The sequence below is a fragment of the Python bivittatus genome, unplaced genomic scaffold, assembly GCF_059951505.1.
Source record: "Python bivittatus isolate LINGU-HERP-01145 unplaced genomic scaffold, Pbiv_v1 ctg000610_np1212, whole genome shotgun sequence".
NCBI classification, from domain to species: domain Eukaryota; kingdom Metazoa; phylum Chordata; class Lepidosauria; order Squamata; family Pythonidae; genus Python; species Python bivittatus.
The window spans coordinates 1,169,381-1,181,550 of NW_028277088.1; the positions used below are offsets into that span (position 1 = coordinate 1,169,381).

The 12,170-nt window shown below is 52.5% G+C and overlaps 1 protein-coding gene across 10 annotated transcripts in view; it reads left to right on the plus strand.

Moving 5' to 3' along the window:
• The first annotated feature begins 4,942 nt into the window (after positions 1 to 4,942).
• LOC103067101 (uncharacterized) overlaps positions 4,943 to 12,170 on the plus strand; it is a 155,405-nt gene continuing 148,177 nt past the window's right edge. For 9 of the 10 annotated variants that reach the window (XM_088150790.1, XM_088150781.1, XM_088150785.1 and 6 more), the window contains exon 1: positions 4,943 to 5,096. The gene's annotated coding sequence lies outside the window, so the exon portion shown is untranslated. The remainder of the gene's footprint in view (positions 5,097 to 12,170) is intronic. The other variant, XM_088150782.1, reaches the window with a different exon arrangement.

Consider the following 12,170-nt stretch of genomic DNA (forward strand, 5'->3'; position numbering starts at 1 on the left):
AAGGAAAAAGCTGCTCTTAAATTCCCACGGATTTGTCTGCATTTGGAATGTACAGAATATCCAGTGCGGGGTTTTCCGTTATATCGGCCACCAGGAGGCAGCGTTTGACCACTTTGACCCTCAGTGGGAATCATCAGGTGTACATAGCAAGGTCGTCTTCTATGGGTTTCTCAACCTTGGCCCCTTTAAGACGGGTGGACTTCAACTCCCAGAATTCCCCAGCCAGCATGGCTGGCTGGGGAATTCTGGGAGTTGAAGTCCACCCGTCTTAAAGGGGCCAAGGTTGAGAAACACTGTTCTATGGGTTCAAACCCTCCATGAGGAATTGAACTCATGGACCGTTGCCCTTTAGATGACCATATAATACAAGGCTTAGGAGCTGTTTGGATCCCGGTGCTCAGGGGCCGCAGGAAGGATATCTAGAATCCATCAAAATGGTACCTACAGTCCATCTTCCCTTAAGCTGTCAGAGCAGAGATACGCCATGCCTCCACGTGCGGGGTTTTACACGGCCGCAACATAGCACAACATCTATATATCTCTGCTCACCGCCTAAGGGAAGGCAGACTGTACGCATTGTTCTGGGAGCATTTATGTTTGAAGTGTCCAGGAAAGGAAATCACAGCAATTCCTGTGGTCCTCAGTAGGGGGCAGCAGCTACCCCACTTTGTGGTCTCAAAAAGTGGGGTTGGATTGTCTTAGTATATGGATGGGAGACCACCGGGAAAGCCAGGGTTGCAAGTCTAAGAAACTTTTGGGAAGAAAACCACAGCAAGCCACTTCTGCGTTGCCCCCAAAACACACACATTCTTTCTATGTATAGTCTGCGTATTCACCGAGGTCTAGCTAGCCCAAAGGCTCCCTCCCCTTAGAGCAGCTTTGCACAACTCCTTGACCTCCTTTTTCCTGCCAAAAATAGGCAAAGGGAACATAAAAACCAGCAACATCAGTCAGCCTCTTGCTCTGAACATTATTCCCTGAAAAAATGGTACGTTTCATGAACGTGGATGTCCCTTTTTTAAGTCCCAAGAGACGTTTTTGCACAAAGGGATCCAAACAAATAACCAGAACCCTTTTATCTGGTGCAGTTAGGAGCATCCTGGCCTCTTCTCTCTTAACCTGGGATGCTCCAGACTGAACTCCCAGGAAGGTACCAGAGAGGGTAAGATTGGGGAGGACTGGGGAAGGGGCCGGAGGGTCTCTCCAAGGAACCGCAGCAGGGTCACAAAACCCGTTTCCAAAATTGTGGGCAGAATGATCCCAGGACGGTCTCCTTCTAAGACAGGCCCCTTTAGAAGGGCTGACAAGAAGACTATTGCAGCAAAAATAGCAGAGCAATAATGTGGTACCTTAAGGTGGACTGGACCGTGAAAGCCTATCTGGTAATACATTTGCTAGTTTTTAAGGTGCTTAAAACCTTGTGCACCAGCGTTTCTCAAACTTGGCAACTTTAAGACATGTGGACTTCGACTCCCAGAATTCCCCAGCCAGGGGAATTCTGGGAGTCGAAGTCCACATGTCTTAAAGCTGCCAAGTTTGAGAAACGCTGTTGTAGACTATATTCCCTTGCTAACCTGTTTTCCTGTTCATGTTCTGCTTTGCGGGAGGGTGGGGGGAATCTAACCTGCTTTTCTAGACATTTTCCTGCTCCGTCCAGAGAATGCTCAGCTTCGTTCAGTTACCGGACGGCGACGAGGTTTCTAAAACATCAACGCTTCCTCTTGCCTTTCCCCAAACCTCAGCAGAAGATTGCCCAGAACTCAGAAGCTGCTACAAAACCAGAGTTTCCCTCTCGTGGGCAGAAAGAGGGGCACTGGCACCGTTCCCACAAGCCGAGAGGGTCCCTTCCCCACCGGGGGGAGAGGGAGGCTCCGGCCCCCGGCAGCGGTTCTCCTGCTGCATCGCGGCTGCTTCCTAAAAGGGGCAGGAGGCCGGCAGGGTGGCTCTCCAGCCGGATCTTGGCACGGCCAGCCGGCTCACCCGAGGCAGGGGCGAAAAGCTGAGTCACGGTATCAGGTTCTGAAGAGCATCGGTGCCCGGCCTCCCCGGGCTGGCAGCAGAGAGGCGGCTGCCGGGTCGCAAGAACGAGGGCCTCTCGCGACCAGACCACGGCAGTGAGTGACCAATATGTGATCGATGGGTACTTCCCTCCCAAGCCCCCAGTGCAAGCGGAGGGATATTTCCAGCCCCACCGGTCCCCTCTTCCTCCACAAAAGGGCTGCACAAACTTCTGGGGGCCAGGAGACGGGGTGTCCGCAGGGAGGGGGTCAAAAAGGTCAAGGTGGAGGCCACAAGCAAGTCACCAAAGCCCCGCCCTTACTTTTGCAGGGCACCCCAACGTACTGTCAGCGGACATAATAATTATAAAGTGCATACAATCTAATTTATACTATATAATAACATAACGAGGACCGCTTTTGGTGGGCCCTGCAAGTTTGCTCTGTGGGACAGTCATCGTTTAATGCTGGTCGGGTGCTGTAATAAACATTGACACCCTTGATGCCACTGACTGCCCGTTCAGAAAGCTACCGTAAAGGAGGTCAACTGAGCATACAGAGAGCCAACTTCTCTCAGGGCAGAAGAGCCGGGCTCCGGTTTGGCGTGCCAGGAATTGGGCGCTCTGCTTCCTGATCTGATGGACATTTCCCCGTGGCTGAACCCTTTTGCGAAACAAAAGCAACGGGCAGATCGTGGCCAAGGACGGGGTTAGGCGAGCGCTTTGGGAATGGTGTCTGCGCCAGCGTTTCTCAACCTCAGCCGCTTTCAGATGGGTGGACTTCAACTCCCAGAATTCACCAGGTAGCATGCTGGCTGGGGAATTCTGGGAGCTGAAGTCCACCCATCTGAGCATTGCTGGGGTTGAGAAACGCTAGTCTAGAAAATACTTGTGGCTTTGTGCGCCAAGGACAGACGGCAACGCGTTTCTGCTGCTCTGCCTCTGTGACTTGGTCCCTCCAGCAGAAAGGAGAAGCAAAGCCCTGAACCGCCAGAGGGAGACCAGCGGACCGTGGAAGGCCCAACGCCTCTGGCTCTCTCGCCCCTTATTTCGTTGATTGATTAATAAATAATTTTATGCATTTACTAATCAAATGTATAAGGCTACCGAACTCAAACAGTGTGACTCTGGATGCCACTTCAAAAACAATAAATTACAGGAAAACCAACCAACCAACCGTGTAACGTTAAACATCAACAACATAAAAACTTACAGGTAGTCCTCACTTAACAACCATTCGTTTGGTGACTGTTCAAAGTTACAACGGTGCTGATCAAAGGGGCTTATGACTGCTCCTTGCGCTTACAACCATTGCAGCACCCCTGCGGTCACGTGATTGCGATCCGGGCACTTGGCAACCAGCTCGCACTTACCACCCTAACCCTGGGGTCACGTGATCGCCATTTGTGACGTGCCAGCCAGCTTCTGGCAAGCAAAATCAATGGGGAAGTGTGTGATTCGCTTAATGGCGGTGGTGATTTGCTTAATGACTGCTGCAAAAAAGGTCGTAAATTGAGTGCAATTCACTTAACAACCGCCCTGCTTAACAACAAATTTTCTGGTCTCTATTGTGGTCATTAAGCAAGGACTCCTTGCATTGAATCGGCTGCTGCTGTGACTCGAGACGGCGACGTCCTTTGCTCGGGGCGACTCAAAAAAGGGCGATCCGGGGTGGCCGAGCACCCAGGGAGTGTCTGTGAGCTCTTTGCCAGCTGCTGGAGGACAAGTGCTCTTTGGGCACCCTACCCAGGCTCAGAAGTGCTCTTTTTTTTTAAATATATAATTTTGATTGAAAAATTTTTACAAGAAGAAAAGTAATGTGAAAAAGTATGAAACAGAAAGTTAAGGAAGAAGGTAAAAGAAAAAGTGCAGAAGAGAAAAAGAAAAAACATATCTCAGGAAAAAGGAGAGCGAAGCTCTTCTTCCACCTCTTGCAGGGCCTGAGCCGTCGGGGGGGGGCGGGCGGGCTGGCGGGAGGAAGCCGCCCCGGCCGGGGAGCCCCACTCTGGGGGTGCTCCGGGCGCCTTTCGGGGGGAAGCAGCAGCCGGAGCGAGCTTTCCTCCCGCTGGCTTTGGGGGTCTCTTTATCCGGGGAACCGTCTCGGGCACTGCAGCAGTTCAGGGGCCCAGAAAACGGGCGATGCCGCGTCGGGGCCACGTCTCAGCCCGACAGACGGTCGTGTCGCGGGCACAGCCGCTTCTGCCCAGCCGCTCCCTGGGCTTTGGCAAAGGGCGCCGAGCGAACCCGGCGCCTCCCCGTCCCCAGGGCCCAGAACTGCGCCAGCCTCGGGCGCCTCGGGGAAGGCTCTGCAGCAGAACGGCGGTCCTGGGTTCAAGTCAGCCCCCAGCCAGGCCAGCGGGCAAGTCACTCTCCGCCCGGCCACCTCGCAGGGTTGTTGTGGGGGGGGCTTGCTGAAACAAGCCAGGAGGCTCTGTGGGGGGAGGCGCGTCTCCTGCCCCGGCTCTCCCTCGACGTCCGCGGTCCTTTTCTTGTTCTGGGCGGTCGTCCCGCTGGCAACGCTTTGGGCGTCTTTGGACATTTTGCAGAGGAGAGAAAACGGGGGTCGGCAGCGCTCGCCAGGCCCCGCGGGAAAGGCAGGGTGAAAAAGCAGCTCGCAAAGCGAGCCAATTCCGGGCCCTCAGGTAGCCTGCCTCGACCGCTGGAGGCTCTCCCTGCCGGCCGCTCCCCTTGCCAAAACGCGGGGGGGCGGCCGGTCCCGGGGGGGCGTGTCCCGGCCTCGCGACGGCCCCTCCCCTGCGCCCTCCCGAGCGCGGAGGCGGCCCAGCGGCAGGGGCGGGGTCCGTCAGGCCGGGCCCCGCCCCGCGCGCGTCGCCCGAGCCTGCTGCTCCCCTTTGGCGCCGCGCGGCCGTCCCCCGCCCCCGCGCGCCGCCATTGGCCGCGGGGAGGCGCCCTCGGCCGCCATTGGCCGGCGCGGGAGGCTGCGCAGCCAGCAAGTCCGGCTGCGGCGCGGCGGTCTGGGCGGGGCGCGGCGGCCCCTCCCGCCGGGCGCGCTGCCGGCCTTGGAGTGACAGGCGAGGCTGCGGCTGGACGCTCGCCGGCGGCGGCTGCCTCGCCCGCTCGGACCGCGCGTCCTGCCTCGGTAAGGAGGGCCCCGCGGGAGACCCGCCGCCCCGGCAGGGCCCCGGCTCCGCGGCGGCCCCTGCGCCCGGGGGCGCCGCCTTGGGGCCGGCGGGGGCCCCCGGCGGCCGCGGGGAGGGCGGTGGCTGGGCGTTGTCCGGGGGTCGGCGGGGGGGTCTCTCCGGGGGGGGCGCTTTGCAATGCGGCGCAGTGCGAGGGGCGGGTGGGGGGCGGGTGGGGGGCGCGGGCCGCCCTCCGGCCGCCCTTGGGGGGACGCCCCCTCCGCCCCCCGCGGGGAAGCGCTGGAAGTTCTTCTGCGCGGAGGGAAACTCCCCGCGCAGCTTCTCCCTCGCCCCGCGCGCCCAGCTCGGTTCCCCTCCCCACCCCACCCCAACCCACCCTCTCCCCGCTGCGCCCGGAGTTTCGTGCCAGCTGGGCGGCCGCGCGGGTCTCCCGGGGCGCCGCTGCCGGGGCGGAGGGGGCGCCCCGCTTTGCAGAACGGCCAGGGAGGAAGGCGCGGGCCGCGATCGGGGGCCGGCCAGCCTGCTGGGCCGCGGGCCGGGGGGGCGCCTAAGCAGGGCGGGCGCCCGTCGGGGAAGCAAGGAACTGGCACCCCAGTAATAATAACAACAACAACAATAACAATAATAATAATAATAATAATTAATAGTGAAACTGCTGTGCCGCCCGCTCTCCACAGTTCTGGGCGGAAAGAGGAGGAGGAGCAGCCAGTTCCTGCCTAAGTGAAGAGGAGCATCTGCCTGGAGGAGCGTGTCACCGCCGGGGAGGAGAATTTGGGGGGGGGCTCCCCACTGGGCCGCCCAGAAGTTCTTCCCGGGCAGCCAGGCGTCTCCCTCCCCTCCCCTCCCCTCCCCTCCCCTCCCGAAGACGTAGTAAGCCCGGGGTCCGCTCCGGGGTCTCAGATCTGTGCGGTGTGATTCCTGGCCGGTGACGTCGCCCCCCCTTCCTGGTTACGTGGTTGCTCATCTGCTTTTGCTTTCCTGCAGCTGCCAGGCTGGTCCGCTTCCCGGCCTTCCCGGGGATGGCCCTCGCAAGGCGTTGGGCCGTGCGGTGCCCTAATAATGCGGAGCAGCCGCCGGCGCAGAGTCTGCTGGAGGAGATGGGTGTGGCAGGCTGCGCGGATGCTGCGGCGGCCGGCCTCCCCGCAGAGGACCCGGACGGCGGCTATTTATATAAACTGGGCCTCGCTTCAAGCGGGGCGCCCTGATTTAGAAGCAGCAGTTGTCATCGGTGAAGTATTAAGCGAAGGCGAAGTATTAAGCGAGGGCGGCGCGAGCCCTGCGCTGGCTGCAGTAAGTTTAGACCGGGAGCAGGGGAAGGGGCCTCTGCCGACGAGCCCACCCCTTTTGCCGGGCAGCCCTGCCCTGCCTTCTCCCGGCCACGTTCGCTCTTCCTTGAAGCCGCTCGAGCCTCCATTTCCAGAAAAGTGGCTCTGTTTGCGTGAAGCTTCAGAAGGAGCGCTTGATGCCCTTCCCAGGCACTTCACGCTTCCCACTCAGCCTGGACGTTAGGAGGCCGCTGCGCTTGTGATTTTAAAGCGTGCGGTCCTTGCCTCCTCTGTAATTCTTTTTTCCCTTTTGGCTGTGATTCTTTTGTTCAGCTGTTCTCTCGCTTACAGTCCTGCTACGCATCTCTGGCCCAGCGTGACAAAGACTTCTCTATTCTTGGAAGATGGGTGCAGAATCCCTGTTTTATACTTGAGAAGCTGCAGGAAAGCTTAGGGGAGTAAGAAGATCCCCTTCTAGTTCACAGAGATTCACAACTTGTGCTAGCAAATTAGAGGCCGCCCGCTCTCGGGGGTAGAATAGGAGAGCCTTCATTCTCTCGGGGATGCAGCAGTGAAAAGGGTTGTGCTTATTGAGGCAGAAGTGGGGGGATGGTGATGGTCACCCCTGCAAGGGGTGGTCTCTTCTAGTTTGGGTAGATCCAAGAAGCATCTCAAGTGTCTCTTAATACATCCGTTGGCCCGAAGAACCAGGCCGGAGTTCAGCAAGAGGTAGCCAGTATTCGGTTTGGAGTGCTAACAGGGTTTGCCTGAACCAGGAATCCCTCTGTTTAAAATCTCATTGTCACTTATGCTTGGCCGAAAGACAGGCTACTTATGTGAAAAGTTTTCAGTGAACACTTTCTGAAATAGGAAGTGCCAGAGTTCTTCCCCCAGAAGATGTTTTGGACCTATGATTATTCAATGATAAAACAGGAGATATTCTGCATAGATCTCTTGGGTTTGTTTGGACTGTCATAATTATAACCAGCCCTCAACAAGCCCTGCTCCTAAAAGGAACATATTTGCTTTACATCATTGAAGGTACATCCGATGTACTTCCATTTTCCTTTTAACTGGTCTTCTGCAGGGGACAGACCAGTGGGCAGTCTGGCGAGAGTCTGTGCTGCTTGTGATCAACCCTCCTGAGAGGCTGAAACTGAAATCTGAGATGATTCAACTGTAGTGACTTTTGGAGTGGATTGAGGTCTCTGTTCTTGGGCAGGCCATGTTCCCCCCCCCAATACTATTTCCTGATTAATTTATGTTTGAGGAAAATGAGTCGTGAGTTGGCTTGAAAGGAAGATTAGCAAAGAAAGATTGGAGAGACATTGGCAACTGAGTACAATGGGACACATTCTAAGAAATAGTAGACTAATCCTAGATATAATTGAATGGGAATTGGAAGAAGGAAAGGAAGTCCGGTTGACTATTAAATGAAGCAGAGTGAAGAGAATAAAGGGAGGAGGTCAGTGGAGACTTTAAAAGATGTAGAGCAGTGTTATTTGTACTTGGCAATTTCCCCAGCATGTTATCTGGGGAATTCTGGGAGTTGAAGTCCACACATCCTAAAGTTGCCAAGTTTGAAAAATACTGACTTAGAGAATAGAGACAAATTGACGGGATTGAGATAAAAGGGAGAGTTGTGTCAGGGCGGCCTTCCCAGTCCTGGGACTTCCTGAGGCTACATCTTCATCCTTTCCAAATCATTGTGGTCACATCAGCATTGGTTCCAGATGATAGTTTTGGGAATCTCTTACTTCATCAGCTCCATCTTAATAGTGGCTCCTGTTTGTACAGTAGAAAAGAGATGATTAAGATCAGTAAATTGCTCTGTTGGATCCTCTTGGTCTACAACAATTTTGTGGTGGTTTTTCTGTTGGTGTGGTCATACTGCAGAATGTACTCATGGCTTTTGCTGGAATTATCTGTCATAGCCTTGGCCAAGGTGGGCTCAAACCCTTCTTCCTTTGCAGGCTCAACCAGCCCCTTTGTTTCCTGTTTGGCCATTACTGTCTTGACCTCTGTGTGTTTGGGGCATCTACTGTAGCATAACCGAACTAACTCTCTAGCTGTAATTACTGAAAATTAAGGGCATGGTTTCCCAATTTTTGAAAGTAGGCAGTACACAAAAAAGATAATTAACAATGGGAGCGATCTACAAATATTGTCCATAAATGCATGAAATGGTAAATAAATCAGCTATAATGTAACACAATTGGACTATTAAAGCATAAAAGAACAAAATTAAATAGACAGCCCCTCCAACTCATCTTACAGATGCAGAGAAAGAATGAGAAATTCAGGCTCCACCCTGAACCCTATACCTCTACCACAATCCCTCCACCCACTGTGACCTTCCCCTCGTGTGGGACTAACAAAAGGTGGTCTTCTTTTGAGGTGGAAAGTCTTGAGATGGCAAATTTGAGTTGCTTTGGGAGAAATTGTGTGCAAAGAACAATCCAGGCAATAGTGTGCTAAAATATATCTGCTGTTTAGTGTGCCACAGATGATGGATTGGGAGGAGAGAAGAAGACCTGTTCTGTTCCCTTTTATGAGAACTTTCCTGACTGTCTGGTCACTGGAAGGTAACAAAGAGCTGCTCATTAGCCAATCTATTGACGGTAGATTGAAGTCTTTGTTGGACTTGGCTGCTGGTCTGGATAGGCTGCATTGTTCCTGATCTGTGGGGTATCAGCTTTGGACCCCCAGTTGCTCTTAATGCCTGGGGTATTCCAGTTGTCATTAAAATCAATAAATGAAGTGGTTTTGCAGGGATCTGGATTTAAAGCCCAAAATGTGATTTGGAGGGAATGCAAGCGTCACACCTTTGGGTATGCTTTTCCCGGGTTCACGGAAAAGACACATTTGGGCTAAGGTGTTCCCCAAAGGCACACCACTTATGCTGACCCACTCTCTGAAGCACATGTGGCCCTTCGCATCTGGATCTCTAGAGCTGTGACTGTGTGTTTCTCAACCTTAGCAACTTGAAGATGTCTGGACTTCTCTCCCATGGCTGGCTGGGGGATTCTGGGAGTTGAAGTCCAGACATCTTCAAGTTGCTAAGGTTGAGAAACACTGCTGTAGACAATGGAGTCTGTGATGGATTGGAACTTGTTGATATTTTGCTGAGGAAAGATCTTTGGGGCTTTTGTATTCTCCCTGCTAATCAATAGCAGCCCAAGTTTTGAGTTGGTTTGAAGGATTTTATAGCAAGTGTGAAATGTCAGTATTGGCCATTAGAGCTTGTGAATGCTTCATTTATTCCTTTTCTTTTTTTTTTGCTCATATCTTGGCATGTTACTCTCTTGGCTCCTGTCCTTATTTTAACTGGCCAATACTGTTTATGTCCCTGACTTTGCAAAATTCAAATCTGATTTAATTATGATTTACTGGTACTCTTCCAGCACCTAGAACTCTAATATTTATTTATTTATTGTATTTATATAGCCGCCCATCTCACACAAACATCATTGTTTCCTCCCCCAAGTATTTACTGTGAAATTACTCCTGTCAACCTAACCCAATAAAGGTGGGGCAGAATTGCAAGTAACTTCCCATGTTTAGGTTAATTAGTCACATAATATGAAATACACAAGCGAGGGGATCTTTTTGAATTCAAGCAAGTAGATGTGTTCAATTGGAAACCACTGCAAATCCATTTGGGTCAGGCAGGCTATCGTAATGCTGCATATGTGTTTTCCTTCGATGGACCCAAGGCAGAATTGACATACGTCATATGGAGTTATCTAATTACGGTCCCCAGACAAATTAGCTAATACAGTGGAACCTCGGATTACGAACTTAATTCGTTCCGTGACTCTGGTCGCACTCTGAATTGGTCGCACCCCGAAGCAAATTTCCCCATAAGGTTCAATGTAATTACCGTTAATCCGTTCTGGCGTGGAGGACAGGGAGGCGGCTATTGCTTGGAGGGAGAGTCCCCCTCCCTACGACCACGTGTCAGGGGCGGAAAATGGCCGCGGACCACGTGTCAGGGGCGGAAAAATGGCCGCGGACCACGTGTCTGGGGCGGAAAATGGCCGCGGACCACGTGTCGGGCGGAAAAATGGCCGTGGACCGTGTCACGGGAGGGAAAATGGCCACGTATCCTGTTCGTACCCCGAGGCGGAGTTCGCAAACCGAGGTAAATTCTTGCGGTCGGAGCTGGTCGTAACCCGAAAAGTTCGTTAACAGAGGCGTTCGTAACCCGAGGTACCACTGTACTGTTCCTTAAATCAACGTCTTCTGACCAGGAACCCGCTAGCTGGATGGGAACTACAGTTCCCCAAATTCCCAGCTAGTGTGTCTGCTGCTGTCCTAACACATCTGGAGGCAGACAGGGGGAAACTCTGCCTTGTGAAGAACTTGCACAAATTTGGGGCCCACTAATGTGTCCAGTGCCACTTTTGAAGGACCGTATAAGCTTGCTGCTGTTTTGTTAGCCCAAAATGAGTTTGGAAACTGCAGAACTAGAAGCTGAAAAGGATGGGGATTGTCTGGCATGGTGCTTTTCAAACTTAGCCCCTTTAAGACGTGTGGATTTCAACTCCCAGAATTCCCCAGCCAGCATGCTGGCTAGGGAATTCTGGGAATTGAAGTCCACACGTCTTAAAGGGGCCAAGTGTGAAAAATACCAGTCTAGTACTTTTAAGGGAGTTGGGTCTTTTCATTCAGCAGCAGCAGAAACGGTCTGCTTCAAGGGGGTAGCCTCCCACAACGTGTTTTCATTTCTTTGCACTTGCATTTCAGCAGTCAGACATAAGGAAAACATCATAACCCAACACACCTTTTAGGTATTGTATTTGGGCAAGAATGAATGCACGGGAATGGGAAACCAGGAGGGGCAGCACAGATAAAATTGCCCTGCAAAGTATCTTTTTTTACACACATAATTCAAGCATTTCAGATTTTCAGTTTGCAAATACCAGCATATCTAAGATGCCTTTAATGCCACAGAGCTTGACCAAGCTGCTTGGGGGGGAACCGGAATTGCAGTCCAACACATCTGAAAAGCACCGGGTTGTCTGGTGCTTAGTGCTGGCCCTACCTTCTTCCCAGTTATGAAAAACTACAGGGGCACGAAGAGTGGGGGACGGGGGGGCAAAATGGGTCCTTTGCTGTCTCCTAACCACAGAATTCTCTCTTCTTAAGAATATAAGAGCTACTTCTGGAGATCTGAATTTATCAGGACCCCTTGTTAGAGGATGTGCGAAGTGCTAAAAGAATACTAAGAAATCAAGTAGCAGAAGGTCCTATTCAAAAAAATGTTCATAGGTGGTTTTGGGATGTTGGGTATGGGCATAGCCCAACTGTCAAAAAATGCTACCAAGCATTTTGAAGCAAAAAGTAAATGTGTTAAGAAATAACGTAGGATAGAAAAGGCTTTCTTCCACCTAAGCTACATTTTGAAGAGAGGGAAGCGCAAAAGAGAAAGTTCTCTGTCTCTTAAAGCCAGATACTCATCTCACTAACAGTAGGCCAGATGAGATATAGAACCAAGGACTGTGTGAAGACCCTTCCCTTTATCCATCTCACCACTGATCCTAATGGCCTTGGTACAAAGAGACTGTGTCATCTCCAACAAGAACCTTCTGGGTAACCGTTTGGGCTCCTGTTAATGGTGGGGAGCCAAATACTTTGGATAGTTGAGCTGCACAAGAACATGAGAACTTTTCCTTGTGTTGTGGCCTTGCTAGCATCCATCTGGACTTTTTACAGAACAATAGCAGAAGATAATTTTATGCGGAGCAAAATTTCAGGAGATAGTGGTAAGTTTGACGGAAGCTATCGAGCCTTACGCTGCGGTCA